This window comes from Agelaius phoeniceus, chromosome 1, assembly GCF_051311805.1.
Source record: "Agelaius phoeniceus isolate bAgePho1 chromosome 1, bAgePho1.hap1, whole genome shotgun sequence".
Lineage (NCBI taxonomy): Eukaryota > Metazoa > Chordata > Aves > Passeriformes > Icteridae > Agelaius > Agelaius phoeniceus.
This window is the reverse complement of record NC_135265.1, coordinates 104,677,570-104,699,784: the sequence shown is the minus strand read 5'-3', so window position 1 is coordinate 104,699,784 and position 22,215 is coordinate 104,677,570. Positions and strand designations below refer to the sequence as shown.

Below are 22,215 nucleotides of genomic sequence, written 5' to 3'. Positions count from 1 at the left end.
AGGTCAATATTTTGTTGCCTTCCACAGAGAGGAAAGTTTTCTGACTCCAGCCCCTCTCCCAGTACTGAATCAAATCAGCCATTATTTTTCATCTCATTTGAACCAACCCTGTGGTCTCTCCTAAAGCATCTCCAATTTTCAACAACTTCTTTAAGCATGAACACCTTAACCAAGTATGTCCTGGAGTGGCCATGTTTGGAACAGAAAGGTGGCCTTCATGTATTAGTAAATACATTAAATACATAAGTAAGACCTGAGTAGTGCCTTAACCTGCCACCTGCAGAATCCTGTTACAGCTGGTAATGTACCATGCCCTCAAGCACCTTTTCACAGTTTTGATTTATGGGATCACATCCCTGTTTTATGCTCCTTTATTCTTGTACTGCCTAATACGTAAGCAAAACATTTGTTTATATAGATACAGGACATACATACAGAATAATACTTTATGTACAAATTCACTCAAAATTTTTAAGCAACTTACCCTGCTCAGTATTTATCACTTCACCAATTTCTGAGCTATTTCCATAATTTACTTTTGATGATTTTTTATTTTCTTTCACTTCTTGAAATTGTCCTGATTTCCAGGATTTGAAAGATTGGAATTTTAGTCATTCAAATAACTTCTTGGGCAGATTATAAAAATGAGGTGCAAAGTATTTTGTTGTTCTGATTTTGCAACACTGAAATATTTTGCCTCATTTCTGAAATAACAACAGTACGATGAAATTTCTAGCCTGTATTAAACTTTATCAATGTGCCTGATAAATTCATGCTTTAAGAGCAAAAACAATTCAGAAAGCTTCAATAATATGCATGTTTATACATTTTATTCTTGATGAATGAGTTTGTTAAAATGTTGGTTTCTTTTCCTTTGGTCTTGAGAACACAATCCCTGCATCCAAACATGACTGGGGTCTCTCTCAAGCGCACAAGCCCTGAATACTAGAATTCTTTGTCATGGCCCAACTGTGACCCACCACTATACTGTCCCTTCCCCAAACCACTAGACAGCTTTTTTAAACTGTGTCTGCAGAATTCAGACTGTAGCTAAAAGGGCTGGTAAGGGAAAGGCAGGGAAACAAAAGATAAGTAGAAACTATACAACAGAAATAAAACAGATTGCAGCAAAGTTTAAAATAATAGCCATATGGCAGAGTTAATATAAAATAAAGCTTTCAGGAGACCATAATTTTGTATTACCCAATGAGCCAGAAGAGGCTCCTAACGTACCTTGGCCACACTTCCCCTATCCAGTAAGAACAAATACATCTTTTTATTTTGCACAGTGCCAGTTCCATCCCTGCAACCCTGAACTAAGAAGATTATCTGAATCATATTTTTTTATTATGTTTTTGATGTAGTTGTTATAATCATATAAAAATACAAAGGAAGACCATATAAGGACAGATGTGCTTCCTATAACCTTTCTGGTCTGAGCATAAATGTGCAGTCCCTGATTCCATGAAGCCATCAGGAGATGGTGAAATATTTATCATTGTGCCTGTGTCTGCTTATGATGTGCAATGCAGACCAAAGAAAAGCATCTCTCCCTGCATCAGCCCAAAAACCCGTGCCAGTTCCACACGTTGGTTTGTTTCTAACAGTGGTGAATTATTTCAGGAATATGATTTTATACCATGGGAGTAAATTGGATTTCCCACTGTGCTCAACTTGAAATTTTTTACTGGAAGAGAATGACAGCAATACAAGAAGTATTCCATTTCTCAGAGTTAATGGTGTCATTACTATTTGTCCAACCATGAAAGCTTCTTACAGGCATCCACTTCCAGTAGTGTGCATGTCCAAAAATAGCCATTCTGAATGAATTCAAAGGCTCTTTGAGCCACTGGCATAAACCACAGTGGTAGTAGATGGCTAAAGAAAAGTACAGAAAAGCATAAAAAAGTTGAATAATTCTGGTATTTCCTGAGCTAGGGATGAACTGATCTGAGAGACCTTATAAGGATGGTACCTATCTCTAGCACTGTCCTTGCCTCAGAGATGCCAGTCAGCAGTCGTGCTCTCACATGTGTCTCTATTTTGGCTGGGACTTCCACTCAAGGAAAAGAAAGTCACAAGGACAGGTGTTTCAAAATTAGAGCACCACTTAGCATTCCATTGGAATAATAGGAAGAGGTAAAATAAATAAAAAGGACTGAAATCCTTAAGAATTTGGCCTCACTTCTTCACCTGTTTTCTAAAATGTCAAATTTATCAAGGCAGTAGGAGGTGGACTGGGAATCAGGCAATGATGTCTTGAAGTTGCTTCATCTCTTTTTTCCAGAGACTGTTCATCTGAGTTTATCAACCTGTTTACTTTTTTATTTAAATACTGTAAAGCAGATAACTGAATATTTTAAATAAAAAATAATTATTTAAAAATGAAGAAAAATATTTTGTTTAGTACCTTGACATTGTTTGTATTAAAGCATAAATAAGGACAATTTTTTATTATTCTGTTTAAATCCTGCAGATGTAATGTAGTAACGCTTTTAAGACTGTAAAAAAATAACTGATCTGAATGTTAAAAAGTTTCTCTATTTTTACAGAAGTTGAGGCCAACTGTAGGAAATAGAGTCTTCTGGAAAGTTGGGTCAATTTCCTGCACCAATAGCCTATCTTCCACCAAGAAGAAAGGTTAGTCTAGATTTCAAACAAGAAGTACCACACCTTTGTCTATAATTCAGTCAATAAATACCTACATGATACCAACTGTAAAAAGCAGGAGACAAAAGATCCATGTCTGAAATAAATTTTGATACAATATTGATTATAGCTGTGGGGAATTATCCTCTATTTCTACTATCTGTGATAAAGGCACATTTTTTTCAGACTGACATGGAAAAAAGTCTGTGTCCTTAGCTATATCAAACATCGACCTTTCTCTTTTTTTGTTTTTTCTTTTTTCCTCTAACTTATATACTTTACTTATATAAGCAAATTCATGACAATTTTTTATTACTCAAACATAAGCCTCTGAAGTTTTTAGTAGTTAATGACTGTTTCCTTACTTATAAAAGTAATGAAGCTTTTGATTCAGTATTTGACTCAGTATCCCACCACCACTCTATGTGCAGTTTTTGATCTTCACATTTATAATAGGTGCTGAAATTTAAGGATCTTTAAGTTCAACCAAAGTGTTCAACCAAAGTCATTTTGTGATGCTATGATTCTGTATCTCCATTTTCCATTATGCCTACGCTGGTGGTTTATCAGACTTAGGAAATTTTTGTTGTCACTAAGATACTCAAAGCTAATAATTTTCCAGGAGATTTTAGTATCCAGCTCATCCCAAAACATTATGGATATTCCCTGGACTTCCAACTCATTCTGGATGTAAAAATGCTTAAAAGAGGTGTCCTTATCTTTAATTTTGATGCCTGGTTTTCCCATAAGTAGAGAAGGAAGTAGGACTATAGAAAATTTGAATTTTGATTTGAAATGTCTTTCTATTTATCTAATAGACAGACAAATCACTTGTCTATCTCATAGTCAGTTTAATTTCTTTTCTCAGATTCATAGCTTTCTATAACTGCTGAGGGAATTGCTATTAAGCTGTAATAAGAAGTCCTGCCTAAATTTTTCTTCAAAATACCTCAAGCAAGTCATAACTAATTTTTTTCAATTTTCACTAGAAATCTGGTTTTTTCTTTGTATTTGATTGCAGTACCTTTGCCTCATCCAAGCTTTTCTGCCTTCTCAGGGTGTTTTACTTGAGGCGATTTTCTAATTTTTCTCATTACAGCTTTTACTTTCACACCAGGAATATTAGTAAAATACCTTATGCTTCCCCTTGTACTGCATCAAAGATCATCATATCTTTCAACTGGAAATTTGTTCTTTTTGTCTTGTGTCCTTTCCCCCTGAGGAATAATATTTTGCAGAGCCTGAGACTTCTGCATAATTAGATCATACAAAACATCCGCTATCCCGTCTCCCACTAAGACAAGAGGACCTTAAGGTTTAAATTACTTCAATACATTCTCACTGTAGAAGATCAATTATATTCCTTTTGTTTGGTCTCATTAAAGTTCAATTTCATCCACATCCCTAACACATTTCCTATAGATTCTCTTTATCTGACTTTTTCAAAGCCTAGTCATCTTCTCCCTGATGATAAACATATCTTGATTTAATGGTATCTTTAAATTCTGTCTGCATTTTCCTTGAACAAAATTCACAACAAAAGAGTAACATTATATTCACAGAACCACAGAATAGTCTGAGCTGGAAGGGACCCACAAGGGCCATTGAGTCACTGTTAAATGATATTGTCAACATATTCCTGAGGAAAATAGGTGGACCACACTCTGTTCTTCTAATAAACGTATCACTAATCAAAGTACCTTCTTCAATGACATAATGTTTTCTTTTACCCAAGATACTGGAAGCTGAGGGGATAGGGTGGGGATTTTTGTGTGTATGAAAATGCATATAAATATATGTAAATGATAAGCAAATGTATTACTGAGAGAAACTAATTCCTAAGGTAAAAATCCTACTTTTGCTTGGGAAAAATCACACCACTGCAAACCTTATGTCATCTTTTCAATAAAGTTTCAGAGTTCTACAGAAGGCCAAGCTGAGGCAAAGTTAGCTGAACTGATCTATTTCACATTGTCAGAAGATACACACTGGTTCCAAGTCCTACTTTTTTGTAGTGTTTATGTACCTTAGAAATATGTACTTGCAATGTATAAATACATATGTATTTATATATATATAACATGCAGAATCATATCTATATCTCTACCTATCTATATATATCCCACATAAAATAAATCATCATGGATACATTTTATGGCAATGGAATTGTTTCAACACTTTGCTTCTTTCTCCTCTTAAAATACATTTACTAAAAGACAAAGCTGCTGGATGATTAGATAACATTCTATTTGTAAGAAATTATATTTTTTAAGTAAGGAATCCATTGAATTTTTTTTCACCAATGGAAAGCAATGAAAAAATATCACTCTGGAGTGACACAAAGAATATTCCTATGATGTAAAATGTTTCATACAAGATGTAAAATGTTCCTTAAACTCATGCCCCACTCAGGGAAATCTACAAATTGAAGTACAGCATCATACCTAACTAAACTAAAATACCCATAACCAATTATATGATTAACATATTAATTTAACATTACAATTAAATCGTTTGTAACTGAACTGTAGTGAGTCAAATATAGCTCTAAGAGTTACATTTAAAATAATGCCAAATCATAGGCAGAATGACCATCATTTTAAAAAGACATAAAAACTCTCCCTGTTTCTAGTGCATATATATTTAAGCCTCCATGTGGTCATAAAGAAACAGGATATGGAACTGATTTAAATTTTTCTCTGTTTGGTTAACATTGGGAAATACCAATAATTCCCTATATGTAGACATTTCACTGCTATTCCATTGCTGTTCCAGAGGCTAGAGGTCAGCTTATCTTCAGTATGTCCTATCAGGTCTCTCAGTGTAAAAAAAAAAAACCAAACCAACAAACCAAAACAAACAGAAAAAAAACCCCAAGTAAAAATATCTGTGGAAAAGGAAGTTTTTTTCCCTACCAGAGCTTTTCCAGGCCATTTCAGTGTTGCTTTCAAGATGCTGCAACCCCTTGCCATGCTTGTCTTCTGTACTTTATTTTTCTCTCTGACCCCTCCCCTTTGTTACATTCCTCTAGGCCAAATCAATCCCTCCTCTTACATTCCCTACACTCTCTCCACAGCTCTGGTGTATCCAGCTCTATGGGGCTCTACTCATCATTTAAGTTTATATGAGTTTATATTATATATATACATTTCTACATTAATATCAGACTTGTGAAAATCATTCACCATAATATTGAAAGACACCCAATATGAACAGAGCCCTCATAACTAGTTAAATACAAAGATGGGTTATCATATGTGTAATTTTCTAGCTACCTTCACTTCCATTAAAGCAGTTGAGAGTTCATAATCATTTGGCTCCCTGCCTTTGCAGGAGGCAGTTCTGGAGAAAATGAATAAAAGCAATGCAGAGAGAGATCAAGGAGAATGATCAGAGGAAAGGACTCACCTCTTTTAATCAGTTTTCCATTTTAGTTGCTTCAAAAGTTAAAGAGGGAAGAGATTTTTTGCACACTCTTTAATTCAGATGTCAGTTCCAATACTTGATGCTTGACTGTTCTGAAACACAATCAAAGTGTAGGAGTTAAAACTACTGGCCTGAAACAAGATAAAATAATTAACATGGCAAGGATCTATGTATTCATTAAAAATCACAGCAATATTGAGATGTTTTATAGCAATGCTCCATGGCAAGGTTTTCACATTGTTCCAAACTCTCCTTCTGGCAACAAAAAAAGAATATTTTGATTGCATAATGCTGCATTTGTGGTGCCATCTCAGCCTTCCTACTCTCCCTGCACAATGCATGAAGAGTTTGTTGGCCTTTTGAGCAAAAGATACCAAGACTGGTTACATGTGATTGCCTCAGTAAATCACTGCAAGCTCACCTCTCCCCACTCGCTCCCTTCCACAACCTTTTCTCAGTCTACATAAAACACCATGGAATCTTCCTGTCTGTGTCTGGAAAAGCAGAGGAGAATGGTGAGAAAACCTGAACCACCCAGCTGTATACATGGTGCTTCCCACACCAGCATTCGATGGGTAGGGGACAAAATTGCAATGGGAAGCCACTGCACATTTAAATATATAATTTTTTTTAATTATATAAACTGAAAATACTTATTTATGAGCCATTTTCTCTCTCTTGTAAGCAAAGTCATATACATGTTTTTCTCTCCTATTTCTCCAGTACCACTTATGGAGGCTAACAAAAATAAATGGCTTTCCTCTGTGTTCTATATTTGTTCTCTATGAGTCATCTCACTATTTAAGTTTTGTTTCTGATCACCTAAAGGTCTAGCCTATTTTATTCTGTCTTTTTTTATGGGAACAATTTGAAAGTACAAGCCAGAATAAGTGTGACTATTTTGTCTTGTAAAAGCAGCTAACATCTCAAATCAAAATTTTGCTGTAAAGCATATTAAAGGAAAATAATTTCACAGCTAAGGGTGCTTTGATACTAGCCTTGGACTATACTGAAGATTTATCACTACAATAACTTGTTTGATATGTTCTTAAGTTATTTTAATCACTTGATGCTCATTCAAAGAAATACCTTTTCACACCACAATTAGCTATTGGGGGCTAGTTGTCAGAAAAAGCAAGTAAAAATTTTCAGAGCAAAAATAACCTGAAAATTCCTTTGGAAGCGGGATCTTAGTAAGCACATCTTAAGTAAACATCAAGCTTTGGATTGAAATTCTTTCAAGTAACCACTAAGAGGACAGGAATAGCCTCTGTACACAAGAGGTGATTATTCCTGGGAATTCCTTGACCTCTAAAGCAGTCAAACAGATGACAGCTGCAGCCTCCTCTTTGTTACTTTCTTTGTTTTTATTGTGAATCCTGTTTCAAAGATAAACTAAATTCTGACACTGCTTCAGAGTCTCTGACATTACTGTCAGGATAGAAACATTCTAGTGTTTTTAGTACTAGTACTCCAATGACAGCACTTGCTGTAGAGCTGGCTTTGGGGGCCTGCCTATCCCTTGAAGTACGTAACTATCTTTAGTGTATTTCTTCTTAATTCTAAATTTAAATTTCCGGTTCTTTCTCTACAGTTGGTCTTTCTTGGTTGGTTGTACAGAAGTACAGTTTTTTTTTTTTTGTCAGAAGTGGGAGAAAACAATATGTTCAATGTAGGAAAATGAGATGATAAAATTATCAGATTGGCAGCGGGATCAAGAGAGATGTACAGAACTAGAAACTGCCTTTAAATTATTTCAGAAATGCACAGATTTCCTGTTGACAGGATCTCTTTTCAGGAAGGCTTTAATTTGCCTATAATATTGACTACATCATAAGCATTTCAGATTTTCCGTGAGAGTATAAAATTGACTGAGTATATTCAATTGTAGTGAGTATACTGGATTGATTTTTTCTTATAACATCTCTTTAGGGAGCTTAGCTTACAAACATAAATCTCTAAAGGAACAAATCTGCCATGTCCTTAGGAGGAGCCTTGAGTTGTGAAGACTTCTCTGAACCCATTGAAACTCCCATGCTTGAAGATTTGGTTGAGAACCTTGCTGAAGCTGGACTCAGATGGGTTTCTCTTAGCTGACAGAATTTCCTGGATAAGAGAAGTTTTAACTTGTCAGATGTATTTAGTGATGACAGAGACACTGAAGGCAGGCAATGTAAAGGTATCACCTGCAGCACCCAAGTGTTAAGCACACTGTAAGCCAGTGCCTGAAGTGTAAAAAAGAGAAAATTTGAAAGTAACTTTCTGCAAACATCTAAGTATATATGACAGAGTTTTCAGAGATGGCCATGGACTACTGTGCTTCAGATTCTGTACAAACAGATGGCACTATCCCTGTCAACAACCCAACCTAAATCAACATTGACCTAATAGTTTTAAAATTTCTTTAATTCTTCAAATGTTTTGGTCCTTCTTATTTGTGCGTGTCTATGCATGCCAGCCTTCTCTGACCACTTACCCTATTTTTTATTTAATCAGAGAGGTACAACCAGAAGAGGTTCACATAAAAGCAAGATGATGATGGAGTGTACAGAATGACTTCTGTGTGAGGGACAAATGAATAGAGTAACATGACAAAAAAAGAGGAAATTGAATCATGGAAGATTATGAAAACAACTGCAGGACATTAAATCAAGCTGATTAAGAGTCACATCAAAAAAGTGATGCCTCAGGTTTTAGCTTTTATATTTTTCAGATTCTGTATTGCTTTAGTGTGTAGTTCTGAGCTTCATATTAAGGGATAGTAAGCTCTCTCCATAGAGTAGGTGGACAAAACAATTCCTTCTCTAGCTGAGGACCAAGGACAATCTCAGGCCCAAGAGCATAAACAACATGGACTGAAGAGAGAAAAACAATAAGGATGGGACTTCAAAACCTGAAGCTGTAATTGGATGATTAACTCCAATATGCTAATGAACCAGAACCTATAAAAGTGAGAAACCTCAGGACTGGTCATCCATTTTCTGACCATTTTGAGTTCATCTTGGGTGTAGCTCTGACTTGGCTCTTGTACTGCCCACGGTGTTAAGGCCTCCATTGAGGCCTTTTAATAAATACCTACTTTATTTAACTCTGTCTATCCTCTGCTTTAGGTCAGCCTTCACAAGGCATCCAAAGAAAGAAAGCTGAACAAATAAACAAAGAGGGGTGGCTCTTTCTGCAAAGTGCATTTGTACTGTGGGACTCCTGCCACAGCAGGTTATGGGGATAAAATCATACCTTCCAAGAGAGGAAAAAAGTGTGGGAAAATTAAATTTCCTAAATTCAGGTAACTAGAGATGTTTAGAAACATGCAGCTCAGAAAGAGCCAAAGTTCAAGACATCAGGAGGCTAAGACAATATGTTTGACATGTTTTTATATTCTTTCTTTTGATCTCCAGTGCATGAAACAGGGCATGGGACAAAATACTTTTGAGCTTGATGGTAATTTCGATAATTTTTTTGGTGCTTTTAGATCGATTTTGTTAAAAAGAAACCTGGAAGAAAATGTGGCAAAGAACAGGAGCAAAGAATAACCCAGAACAGGTGACTAGGGAGCCTGTGGCATCTCCATCATGGGAGATACTGAACATTCAGTTGAACAAGACCCTCCACAACTTGATAACTGCCTATAATTCCTTACTAGGTAAACTATTCTGTGAATCTGTGTGTTTGGGAAACAGACTCTAATCACATCTATACCATTCCTGTGCAGAACACCAATTCACATTTTGATCATTATCATTAAACCAAATTTCAATGAGGAAATGAAGGGCAGGTCTTCAAGTGTTTTATTATTTACTAAACCATTTGAATTCTCTTCTAAATTATGCTTCTTTACACTCCTGAGGTTCTGCTCATATGCATAATTTTTAATTAACAATACATACTGTAAAGGAAATGGATGAAATTTTTGCCTGGTTTTTTTCCCTATTTTTTCATCTCTTCTTACATTTTATTAAAGTAATTCACAGTGAAGGTGGATAACTATCCATTTTTCTGTACACAATATCAAGATACTGACCTACATTAACAGCCCAAATCTGTTCCATTACAAAGCTGTACTTAGTGGGGCTTTATAGATACTTCAACCTCTCAATGACGGTGAGTACCTGAGGTGACAAATGGCAGATAACCCCTGATGTTCAGAAGAGGCCTCTTTCAGATGATGATTTAGTGCATATTAAGCCATTAGAATCAACAATTGTTTTACTTTTAAAGCATTGGGCAGGAACCTCACATATTTGCTACCCAAATGATAGCAAAATAATAATCACTGCAGAAATTAGCATTGCCTAGTAACTACACACAAATGAACTTCTAAAAATTTAATTACAACCACACTAGTGTAGTAGTAATGGGAATACCATAAAGCTTAGCAATGAGCAGAAAACTCAGTCTTCTTCCTATGAAGCCAAGACTGCAATATCACACACATTTATTGAACCTCATTTGTAAAATTAAGAGTCTCCCTCAGACAATTAAAAATCATGCTGAGTACTCAGCCACAGTAAATTACGAATATAATTAAGTAAATAATAAGAAAGCCCAAGTCCCTACTTAAATGCACTGCCAATTCAGCTAATCCAAGCACAGCAAATATTAATGCAATATTTCACCGTCTAAAGCTCAGCTCCTGATCTACAGTAATAATAACACATTAAGGTTTTGTTCATACTCAGAGCAAACCACTTATTTTCCCCAAGACAACTGGAGCACCAGGTTGCCAGTAATAAGCTGCTCATATCTTCCATCATCCTGCTCGGGAAGGCAGGCTGAGAAGATGAGCACTTTTAGCCTGATTGTATTTGCCACCAATTATAGAGTCACAGTCTTTTGATCATTCCTCACTTTAAACTGAAAATAAGCTAACCTGAAGGATTAAAATCAATGCCAACTAAAGGCCTCTGCAAAGTGTGATTTTTAATTACGCTGCCTTAGGAAGTCACTACACAATCACTATTTGCATTCCATTGTTTCTGCATGCATGCATTGTTTGTGCATACAAAGCACAAAAAAATTGCATTTTGGAAAAACCTTCTGCTTTTAGCAGCTGGCACACCAATGAGAAAAAGTTTAAAGTTCTGTATTAGAGATAAGCACTATGCAAGAAATGAAATGTGTCTAAAATTATGCTGACAGCACATGTCACTTGCCAACAATGTACACTAGCATTGATATGAGCTGTTGTTTACAAGCTCACAGAGAAAGGATTAAATGCAATTTAATTAATTCAAACTTAAATATGTATTTTTACCACTATACAGCAGTGTGTGAATGGCAGACATTTCACTGTCTCATTGCAGTTGTATTATTCTCAGCCCAAGCTCATAAATATTAATTGCTTTTGAAACTGAGTTATAAGTCTTCACATGAGATAAAGGAAAAATCCCAAGCACAGGCTTTCCCTCAACATCAATCCACAGGAGGAATAAAATATTCTCTATGAAATGTTCTCGCGTCAGCACCAGGGGGAAGTTCTGCAGTCTATTCTAGTTGGAGGTAAATGGTTTTAATTTGCTTTTCATTGTAACTGAAAGAATCCGTTATATAAAGCCTTAATATTTCCAACCTCTTTCTTAATAAGAAGAAGCTTCCACAGCTCCTCACTTGACTACCCCACTGTGAGATTTTTCATGCAGTGTGAATGAAGAATTTGGCTCTAAAGCAGGCAGAAAACTACAAACAGAGGCAAATAAAAAAAAATCATAAATCCACAATTTTCTGTATCTACCACCACCCCAAGAATGCATTTTAACAGAAATAAAACCCCTAAATTTAATAAAACTTTTTAATGTGTTTTTTTCCATTGCTCATGCCATTAAGACAGTTGAAACTGGGTTGATAGTGCATGCGTATCAATTTGTCAGCACATTAACAGTTCAGTCAGCAGATTCAAGGAAGGAAGGAAGAGGCGGAAGGAAGTGGCGGAAGGAAGGAGGTGGCGGAAGGAAGTGGCGGAAGGAAGTGGCGGAAGTGGCAGAAGGAAGGAAGGAAGGAAGGAAGGAAGGAAGGAAGGAAGGAAGGAAGGAAGGAAGGAAGGAAGGAAGGAAGGAAGGAAGGAAGGAAGGAAGGAAGGAAGGAAGGAAGGAAGGAAGTGGCAGAAGGAAGGAAGTGGCGGAAGGAAGGAAGTAAGTGGGAGAAGGAAGGAAGGAGAAGGAAGTGGCGGAAGGAAGTGGCGGAAGGAAGTGGCGGAAGGAGGAAGTGGCGGAAGGAAGGAAGTGGCGGAAGGAAGTGGCGGAAGGAAGTGGCGGAAGGAAGGAAGGAAGTGGCGGAAGGAAGTGGCGGAAGGAAGGAAGGAAGTGGCGGAAGGAAGGAAGGAAGTGGCGGAAGGAAGTGGCGGAAGGAAGGAAGTGGCGGAAGGAAGTGGCGGAAGGAAGTGGCGGAAGGAAGTGGCGGAAGGAAGTGGCGGAAGGAAGTGGCGGAAGGAAGTGGCGGAAGGAAGTGGCGGAAGGAAGTGGCGGAAGGAAGTGGCGGAAGGAAGGAAGGAAGGAAGGAAGGAAGGAAGGAAGGAAGGAAGGAAGGAAGGAAGGAAGGAAGGAAGGAAGGAAGGAAGGAAGGAAGGGGCAGAAGGAAGTGGCAGAAGGAAGTGGCGGAAGGAAGGAAGTGGCGGAAGTGGTGGAAGGAAGGAAGTGGCATGCGGAAGTGACGGAAGTGGCGGAAGTAAGGAAATTTTAGGCCATGATTATTATATATTAAAAATTCATTGTGAAGCACTGTATATAGACCCATGAATCCAATTACCCTTACCATCTGACATATATGTATAGAGAGGAATATTTATTCACACAACATATATGATGAAAGTCTCTGCATTGCACCTGCACAGTCAGGTGAAATGTTACAAAAAAATCAACTACAATCTTTTTCTCTCAATTTTGAATTTTACAATTGAAATTTACAACTAAAGTATCTGTACATCATAGAAGTGGTTGCAGCATAACATAGGTTTAAAAACCTGTGTACCTCAAGTAACATTTCCAGAAATATATAACAGTCCTTCCCAAATTACCCTGGTCTCCATATTTCTCATACAGCCTTTACATTGCATCAATTCCCTTCTGGTAACACATATAGCAGTAAATATGTCAGTAGCACTTCAAGAATTACTGTGCTTTTAAACCACTCTGAATTTTCATCTCTCTATTCCCCAAAATAACATGATGGGCAGTAGAAGACAATAAAAAAGCCCCAGGGTTTATTGTTTCTCCTGGTATACAGTCAAAAGTAGACAATTTCAGAGTACATCTTCCAGAACCTACATATGAATTTTAAACATGCCCAGCTCATGATTTTATTGCATGAAATACTACTCCTGCAATCATCAAAAATCCCTTTGCTTTAAAATGCTGAGAGACTGCTTCCAGCCTAAATAGCAATCATGAGGCATTTGAGCAGTTTTTGACACTGAACATGTTAAAAAATGGCATCCAGCTGTTGCAGGAAGAAACTTTCAATTACACAGTTGGTTGAAAATGTGCTGTGTAGTAAAGAACTCTACTTGTGCAGCATTATTAGGGGGATACTTTGATAAGCTAATCATACCATCATACCTTTCCATAAAGGTTGAATTTCTATTACCAGAAATCAATCTGTGTAACACATCATCTGTCAAAGTATTTAAAAGGACGTTTATTTCTCTTTACTATATCCTGGTAAAAATTTCTCTCTCTCTATCTCTCTCTCTCTCTCTCTTTTTCTTCATGTGGTCCATGTAGTTCTGCTCTTGCTTTGGAGCCAAAGCTAAACATCACTGTGTGGATATGACAGAAGCTTTCCCTGCAAGTTTCCATGGTTAAAACATCTGTATAGGTAATGGCTTTCACATATAGTGCATATTTTTTTATGTTCAGTCATCATCCATTTGCTGTACTTAAAACTCAAACCTTCAAACCTCCTGAACAAGGCTCTAGTTGCACTTGATGTGGAAAAAAAAAAAGCTGTCAACAGAAAATTCATTATCTTTCCATCATGCTATACTGGGTGGTAAAATGAGGAAACTTTACTCCTGCATGAATTCCCACCAAACTGAACTGTCTTTGTTAGTCAAGGCACAGTAGGGATTATGTCCTGCACAGATAAGCACTCCTTTTGTTCGTAGAGAAATTGTTTTTTTTTTTTTAAATCAGTGAAAACCACATATTTTTCTGTCTTGTCAAAGAGAGTACAAAAGACCTAAGCAAGTTCAAACTAACTTGTCAACAAAGCTGATTCAGAAGTGTACAAAATAACTGTATACGTCCCAGGCTTAAGTTATGGCAAGCGTAAGCTCCTGATGCACATCTCAGCAAATGAAGTTACATAGTACAAAGTTGATCTTTATTATGCATGAATTTTTTATTATTTAAAAAAATTTAACAGACAACACTGCCAGGTTGACCCAAAAAACATCTTCTCTTTATTTCTGCTAATAAGCAGGGCATATGAAGACAATTTTATGGAATTGTGAATACGGTACATTAACCCCATTAGGTACAATAGGAGTTTTCTGCTGGCCTATTGCTGCTCTCACTGGCTGCCAATATTGCTGTGATTTGAACAGGAACATAGGTTGAAGCAAAGAGCTTTTTTTAAAAAACCTACACAATGTAATAAGGTTTATTACATCTAACTACACAAGCACTGGTTTTCAATTATATTTTACTGTGACAAAATTGCAAAAAAATATCATCTATTCAGGAGAATTTTTATACATAGTTTTTTTTGATTATAGACTTCACAGCATAATAGTATGCAAGAGAATGTCAAAGACAGAACACAACTCCTGTAACTGTGTGCTGTTTTTTGCTTAATTCATTTATTGGCTGCTTGATTAGTTAGTTTGTGCAGTACTTAGGAAATGTAAAACAGTAATAAGTGCTAATTAATCATTTATATACCATTCAACTACAGCTGCAAATTGTACAAGTATAACAAAAAATATGAGCTGCAAACTGGTGAAGCCTATGTTGCTAGTGAACTTCCTTAATTAGAGAAAACAAAAGGGGAAAACAGTCATAGAAAGCAATCAGGGGGATGTAGCTGCAGAAAGCCTGCTACACAGTGAGCAACAGATGCAAGAGATGAGGTGAGTGAACGATACTAAAAGTGCTGCCCAATTGCTTGTATTAAGGAGAACATATTGCAAAAAGAGGCAGACCCACAAGGAAAAAATGACAGTTTCATTGAATTGCAAATGAGAGGTAATAATTTCAACATCCACTGTGACAGAACACTTCTGTGTGTTATTACAAGCTCTGGTGGATGCTGCCTTAGACCAATTAATGAATGGAATCATTTGATGCAACAGCATTAGTGCAGTAAGGCTGGAAGTGGAAAGGTGCTCCTGATAATGCTTTCTGATGACCTAAAGAACCTGCTCTAACTGGAACAGCAGTTTCTGCTTTCAGAACAACTTAAGAGCTGAGTGATAAAGAAGAGACAACATTTATCACTTCTCCCAAGTCCAAAATCATGCATAAATGGATGAAGCAAATGGAAGAGAGTACCTAGTGATGGAAAAAGAGCAGGAGAAAGCATGTAGTAGTATGAAACATGCAGAAAGGACAGAGAGATTAGCTGCTCTAAGAAGAAAACTGTTTTGAGTTCTATGAAAACATGCACAATGGATGAGTAGAAGAACTTGCACATCATTTCTGCCAAAAGTTAAACACCTGACAGTTAACAAGGAAGAAAGAGAGAAAGAAATTTAGTTAGACTAAATGTAGGTGAAAAGGAAACACTTAAAAAATACTTCTGCTATGACTTCCAAAATTATGCAATGAGTAGTAAGGATAGTTTAAATGTACAACTAGATAGTAAAAGGTAAAAATAACTAATGGGACAAAAGATGAAAAATTAAGTTAACATTTATCATCATAAGCAAGAATATTAACATTCTAAGATATTATTATTTCTATGATATCAAAGGTTTTCCATATGAGAAGAAAGGAAAGTTTTAATGCAACTTTATGGAGAGAAGCATTTCCGCTTCTTATTTTTTTGATGGATTTATTTTCTTTGGCCTGCCAGTATATGCAGAACAGTCTGCAGAGATGCTTTAATAGCATGACATATACAGATTTTTTCTCATTCTTATAGAGAATGCTGAAAAATCTGATGGATGCACATACTAAGAGATAGAGAAGTCAAAATCTGCTGTACCATTGTTAAACCCATCTAATAATGCCCAAAAAGTCCATCAGAGTTAATTTATAATTTTCAATTAATTTGCTCTGGCACATTATCAGCCCTTTTTATACTTCATTTTTCTGAGTCTTCCTTTTCTTAGTTTGGGGAATTATCATTGTTTTAATTGTTTATTATTTATGAAGTTATCTTTAAGATTTAATTCTAAATTTAAGGCAAGCAAGGTGAAACCTTTTTAGGTATTCTGTACTTTATCTTGTTTACCATAACTATGGTCAAGGAATCAGAGTTTTATGATTCTGGAAGGCATTGAGAGCACTATCTTTCAATGGAGAATATTAAAATGAGATGTAATTCAGAGTTGTGACTTAATGATCATGGAATGCAGAAAAAATTAGTTCATAAATTTTTACAAGAATAGGTGATTTTTTACCGTCTCCGGGCTAGTTAATCTCATAGAAGTCCCACAGAATTAAAAATACCCCCAGTAGCTAAATCTTCATGACATGCTACAAAAACTTTTATTGTTTAAGCTTGTAATGACATGCTGGGTTCTACATGCATGACTCACATTTCTAATGAAGATTTTGTAACAAAACTGGCATTATCCTAAGTATATCTCCAGCATTTTCAATAGATCACTTAGTAAACTCTGCATAATGGAAAATAACAACCTTAAGATGGAAAACCATCAGAATATCATCCGGTTGTTCTTCAGATGGCCCTTGCCTTTTCCCATTTTTTATTTAAAAAACTACCGTTACTGAAAATCAATTCTCAATATGAAAAAATTATTTCATATTTTCTGAACAAGTATAGAGTATTTTCTATTCTAATTTTCCATACAAACATACTCTCTAACCCACTAGGAAAATTCTTCTCCTATTTGGAACTTTGTTACTCTTCACTTTTCAAGTTCACTTTTTGTTAACTCTGTGTCTCTAAAGTTCTTTTATTTAAAATGCAGTAATATTTATAAAATAACATATTCAGCAATGGATCATTCAGAGACTTTTTTTAACATAAGCTCTTGAGGAAGTGATTAATAAATGCACTGGGAAAATAAGCAATTAATGTCTTTGGCACTGTCTCTGTATAATGTTGGCTGAATGTCTGAATGTGTTCACTTTGTTCCTTTGCGGCCTGAACTGTTGCTTGGTAATATTGGCTTCTGTCTGCTACATTACAGAAGACATCAGCTCAGAGATGCTTTCATTCTGGGTTACTGAACTCAAAATACCAGAGCAATACAGTATCTAAGTTTTTCAGCACTTAATTACTCTCAGTTGTAGTAACCACTGGTTATACAAAAGTCAAATGTGTACATTTGCATGTTTTTCATTAATCCATTTTGTGTTCTGGACTTCCTTCACAAACCATGTCTGTCTAGGTGTTTACCATCTGACTTCCATGCTGAATCCATCACTAAATGGTAGCTTTCACTTAAATATGCTGGCACTCAAAACTTCTCCATATGGCACATTATAGGCATTGCTTGGGTGGTCAGAGTGTCCATGCATAAACCCCAGCCTGTAATTTGCAAGGAAATCTTCACAGGGGAGGAGCACTCATTTAAACTGACATAGACTTCTCCACTGAAGTTCCACTTATCAAAAAGTTAAAAACAAAGTGATGAGTCAAGTGTAAAGACTTGGAGAAATGAAAACTTGTCATGAAAATTCAAATCACTACTCTGAATGCTGGATTAATTTTATTAATCATTTTTCAATTAGACTTCTGGCCTCAAGCAATCAAACTTCTTCAGTCGTGTCAGCACTAAAAATGGGTAAGTTTTCCTAAGAAGTAGGCACAATAGACGTTATTTAAAAATAATTTTAACAGGAAAACAAAAAAACTTTCAGAATAAAAGCCTTTACTTGGCATGCAACTACAATGACTACTGGCTTTTTCTCCAATAAAATATGACTTGATGGGTTTTTAAATAGCTTCCTAGCATTTTTTTCTGAGTGGCCTGAAGAAATAAAATTGTGAGACTGATTTCACATTTGCAACCAGAATGAGTCACAGTTTAAGATTTTTAATGCACTCTTTGTACAAAACATCATATCATGACATCATTGTGCATCATTCGTATTCATTGCAAATTGCTTTTATAAAGAAATTGCTATTACAATTACAAAAAGACTTGGTAAAATAGAACTTCATCAAATATCTTCACCATGATTTGCTTTCACCTGATTTTGTTTTCATTTCTAGGCTGGTAAATTCAGCCCTGTTACTTGGCTGAATGTTTTGTGGCTTTCTGTAAATGCAGATTTTCAATTGAAGTTTTATGGTACCAGATGAACAATTTGGCCAAACCTCTAAACCAGGCCTGAATCTAACATGTATCTACTGCTCTGTTGATTACAACCTCTGCCAAAACTTTCAAAACAACCACATCAGGAGAAGAAACATAGATATCAATATGATATCCTCCTTACTGAAGTTAAACAAGAGACTTCCTATACATTGCTCAGAATTACTATTGTGCAATACATTTATTGGGTCCCAGAATCAATCAGCATGGTGTGTTAAGGTTGGCCAAGCCAAAAAAAAAAAAAAAAAAATTAAAAAATTATACAGTAACCTGTGTGATTTACCAGAGCTGTTTGCAACAATAACCAAAGTTTCCTTACATCCCATTATCTCCAGTTATCATCCCATTATCTTCAATAACACTGTTTTTATCTGGGAAGATTTTTATTCTTCAAGAATAATTATCAGAAAGAATGTTTTGTAGCAATATCCAGTGTACCCTAGTACTGCATTGCGACAGACATTAAAACCAGGAAGGTCAAAGAAGATCCAAGTCATAGAACTGCTGCCATGGTAGGAGAGCTTATCTACTTCAATTCTCAAAGGTTTAGCTTAAGGCAACACACGAGGCTGTAGTTACTGGCCTATAGCCAATCCACTTCATCTATGCAAGCAGTTACCTTTCCTGACTCTTATTTGCTCACTATCAAAATGAAAATTTCTTTTTCTATAGCCACATTTCCCCCCAATACTTTCTTCCACTTTAAAGGTAAAAAATATACAGTTGACAAATTTCAACTTGTGATGGACAGAAAACTGTTGAAAACCACACAGTACCTCGAGATCCTAAACATTATAATACAGAAGTCCTGGTGAATGAAGGATTTTGTATGTAAAAATTTGAACTGGTCTCGTATCTGTTCTGAAACCAATTCACTGATGTGTCATTCCATACAGGAAGATGAAATGAAGTGCCATAACTGACAATTTCATTGGCAATACTGAAGTGGAAGCTATTATTACTCAAAACCAGAGGGATTGATATACAATACCAAGGAGGATGGTTGGTGTTTGTAGAGCTGTTCCCAATGCCATAAGTGGCTCAGAAGCACAACAAACAAACAAGTGTAGCCTCCTTGCAACAATCTAGACAAAGATGTCCTATGCACTTCTGGGTTGTGTTTCTCTATGATGTAAAAAAAAAAAAAATGTGTCAGAAGAATTTGTGTACATTTAATTATGCCATACAAGCATACTGAGAAAGTTAAAATGGTTTTCAAAGTAATCATAAGATATGAAAGAAATGATAACTATCCCAACTCAAATATTAATTTATGTTTTAAAAAAAACTTCCTCAAGAATCAAAAAATTAGCAGTTTGTCTTTTTTTCAACCACCCAGTTTAAAACTGTTTCTCTGAAATTTGATTTCATATGCAGGGCCCTCATGGTCTTATATTTTACAGAGCTTCCACACAACCTGTACTTCTCCAGATCACAGCGATTTGAATGCTATGAAGGAGTCCTTTTCACTCCATTTTAACTGTCCTTTTAGTATTTTAAATTAGTTGCATGCATATACACAAATTCACAATGCCTCTAAACATAAATTTTGGGTATAACCATACTGCAATTTTGCCTGTGCAAGGCTGCATAGATGGGGGTAGTGATGTGACAGTCCACTGGAATAGGACAGTCCTGGTTTTCTCAATGTCTTTAGCCTCAGGTTAGCAAGCTCTTCAAATACAAGGGAAGTTTTCGTCCTGTCACCAGCAGAGGGTTCTGCAGTGAAGGAGGATTAATAATTCTCCTTCTTTTGCCTTTCCCAAATTGTCTGCTGTTTCCACAATCTGCAAATAAATTACACGGTTTAGTTGGCCAATGACTCACATTCTTTGGGTACCAGACACGCAAGAGGAGGTCAGAAATCCTAACTGCACTAATTACAACACAATTACTGATTCATTTCACCTCCCTTTAACTATCCAGAGGGCTTTACAGAACCAGCTGGTATGTCTATGTATTCATAAGATACACATTTATTTTTGTCATGTGAGGGAGGTACGTATGGGAACTGGTGGAGGGGGACTTTTAATCCTTAAAAAACTTTTAAGTTTTTTAAGGATTCGTTAAATGACTGCATTTCTTTTAACAATTCTCCATAGTGGGAATGTTTTGTGGTTTGAGTTTTTTTAAAATGTGTATGTATATATGTATATTTATATATATTTATATGTACAATGCCTGGAACAGTAAGTCTTAGATTATTGGTTGGACTTCCCGCATACTGTAGTGACCCCTGCATTAAACAGCAGCACCCTAATAGTATCAGGAATCTTTTTTGATGGCAATGCATTAATGGAACAAAGCCCTGATTCACTGCATAAGTGCATGAGGGAACAAAAAAGCCAGCTAAAGCAGGGGGAATGCTACCAAAGCAGGAAATGCTTTAATACCAGAGGCAGCTGAGCTCCCTCAATAGAGCTCACTTTGACTGCAGGATGAAGGGATGGATAAGAAATGGAATTCAGTTGGGACTGAATTAGATTGGTAGGAAAATGTGTCAGATACTTGGATTTAATTTTGTTCTGCACAACCAAGGGACTGTCCTTGGAGAGTTAAATAGGTTTTCATATAGATAATGGCATAATGGTGCATTTCTGATGAAAATAAATTTCACCCAAAAAAGTGAAGAAAAATTGTATCTTTACAATAAATCAATATTTCAAGGTCTATGTTGCAGGATATTTTTTCTGTATACACAAAACAGTAGCTAGGCAGTTTTCAGAAAGAGTATCCCCCTTTGATTTTTAAAGCTCCATGCATGAACAGAGAAAATGGTATGGAACTTCATAATGTTAATTTACTTGCAAAATGGATCATGGTCTTCAGGAGAGAGGTAAAAACAATTTACCAACTCAGTCATCTGAGGCACAAAGCCTAGATGCCAAACATTCAAAAACCTAGAAAGGCACACCTAAGGATAGAAGGACAAGATGTTCAGAGGTACTAAAAGGTGATTAAATGTTTATATTCCACTGGATTTCAACTGAGGTGACTGTTAGAAAGATGCTCTATTTGAATGTCTGAAAAATATGGTATTTCACAACCCTCCTCCCCAGTTTCTTAGTATTTTTAATTAGCCAGATGATATGCCTCATTATAGATTTCTGCTCTGGGAATATATGCAAATTCTTATTCTTTCAGTAGGAAAACACATGGAATCTTAATCTTCTAAACATTGTTACATACTCTTATGGTCTGGATAGGTTTACAAAAATGTCATTCAGGTGAATGACAAACTGAACCAACATTAACACCTATCTACCAGCTCATCCCTTGCTGTACTTATGCTGTGAGAAATGGGAAATGTTACCAGGTAAAAATCACGAAAGCCTTTTTACCCTGTCCTAGTCTAGAGTGCAATATCAGATATTTTAAGTGCTTCATGCTGACTGCCTCTCTTGTTGAGGAATACTAAAATCAATAGTTCAAATGCCAGATTCCCAAGTTCCATCTCACTCTATCTTTTCAATTGAAAAGTAACTGTATTTTGCCTTTTAAAAACACTTACTTATTGACAGAGTAACTCTCTCAAATTGTTATCCAGCAGAGGCTGGATGAAAAGGTTTTACAATTTCTATAAGCATACTTAGCCAGAAAGAGTCAAAGTGCATACATATGTGGAACAGTGTTGCCCAAAGCAAGTTTTTTTTGAATTCTGCAGCTGCCCATGCATGACATTTGCTCTCATATAC

General features: G+C 36.1%; 1 protein-coding gene across 5 annotated transcripts in view; it reads right to left on the bottom strand.

Moving 5' to 3' along the window:
• The window catches only part of DLGAP1 (DLG associated protein 1), a 402,137-nt gene that overhangs the window by 245,196 nt on the left and 134,726 nt on the right, over nt 1-22,215 (bottom strand). For 4 of the 5 annotated variants that reach the window (XM_077184530.1, XM_077184523.1, XM_077184534.1 and 1 more), the window contains one exon: nt 6,058-6,167. The exons of the other annotated variant lie outside the window; for it this stretch is intronic. The gene's annotated coding sequence lies outside the window, so the exon portion shown is untranslated. The remainder of the gene's footprint in view (nt 1-6,057; nt 6,168-22,215) is intronic. 5 annotated transcript variants of the gene reach the window in all.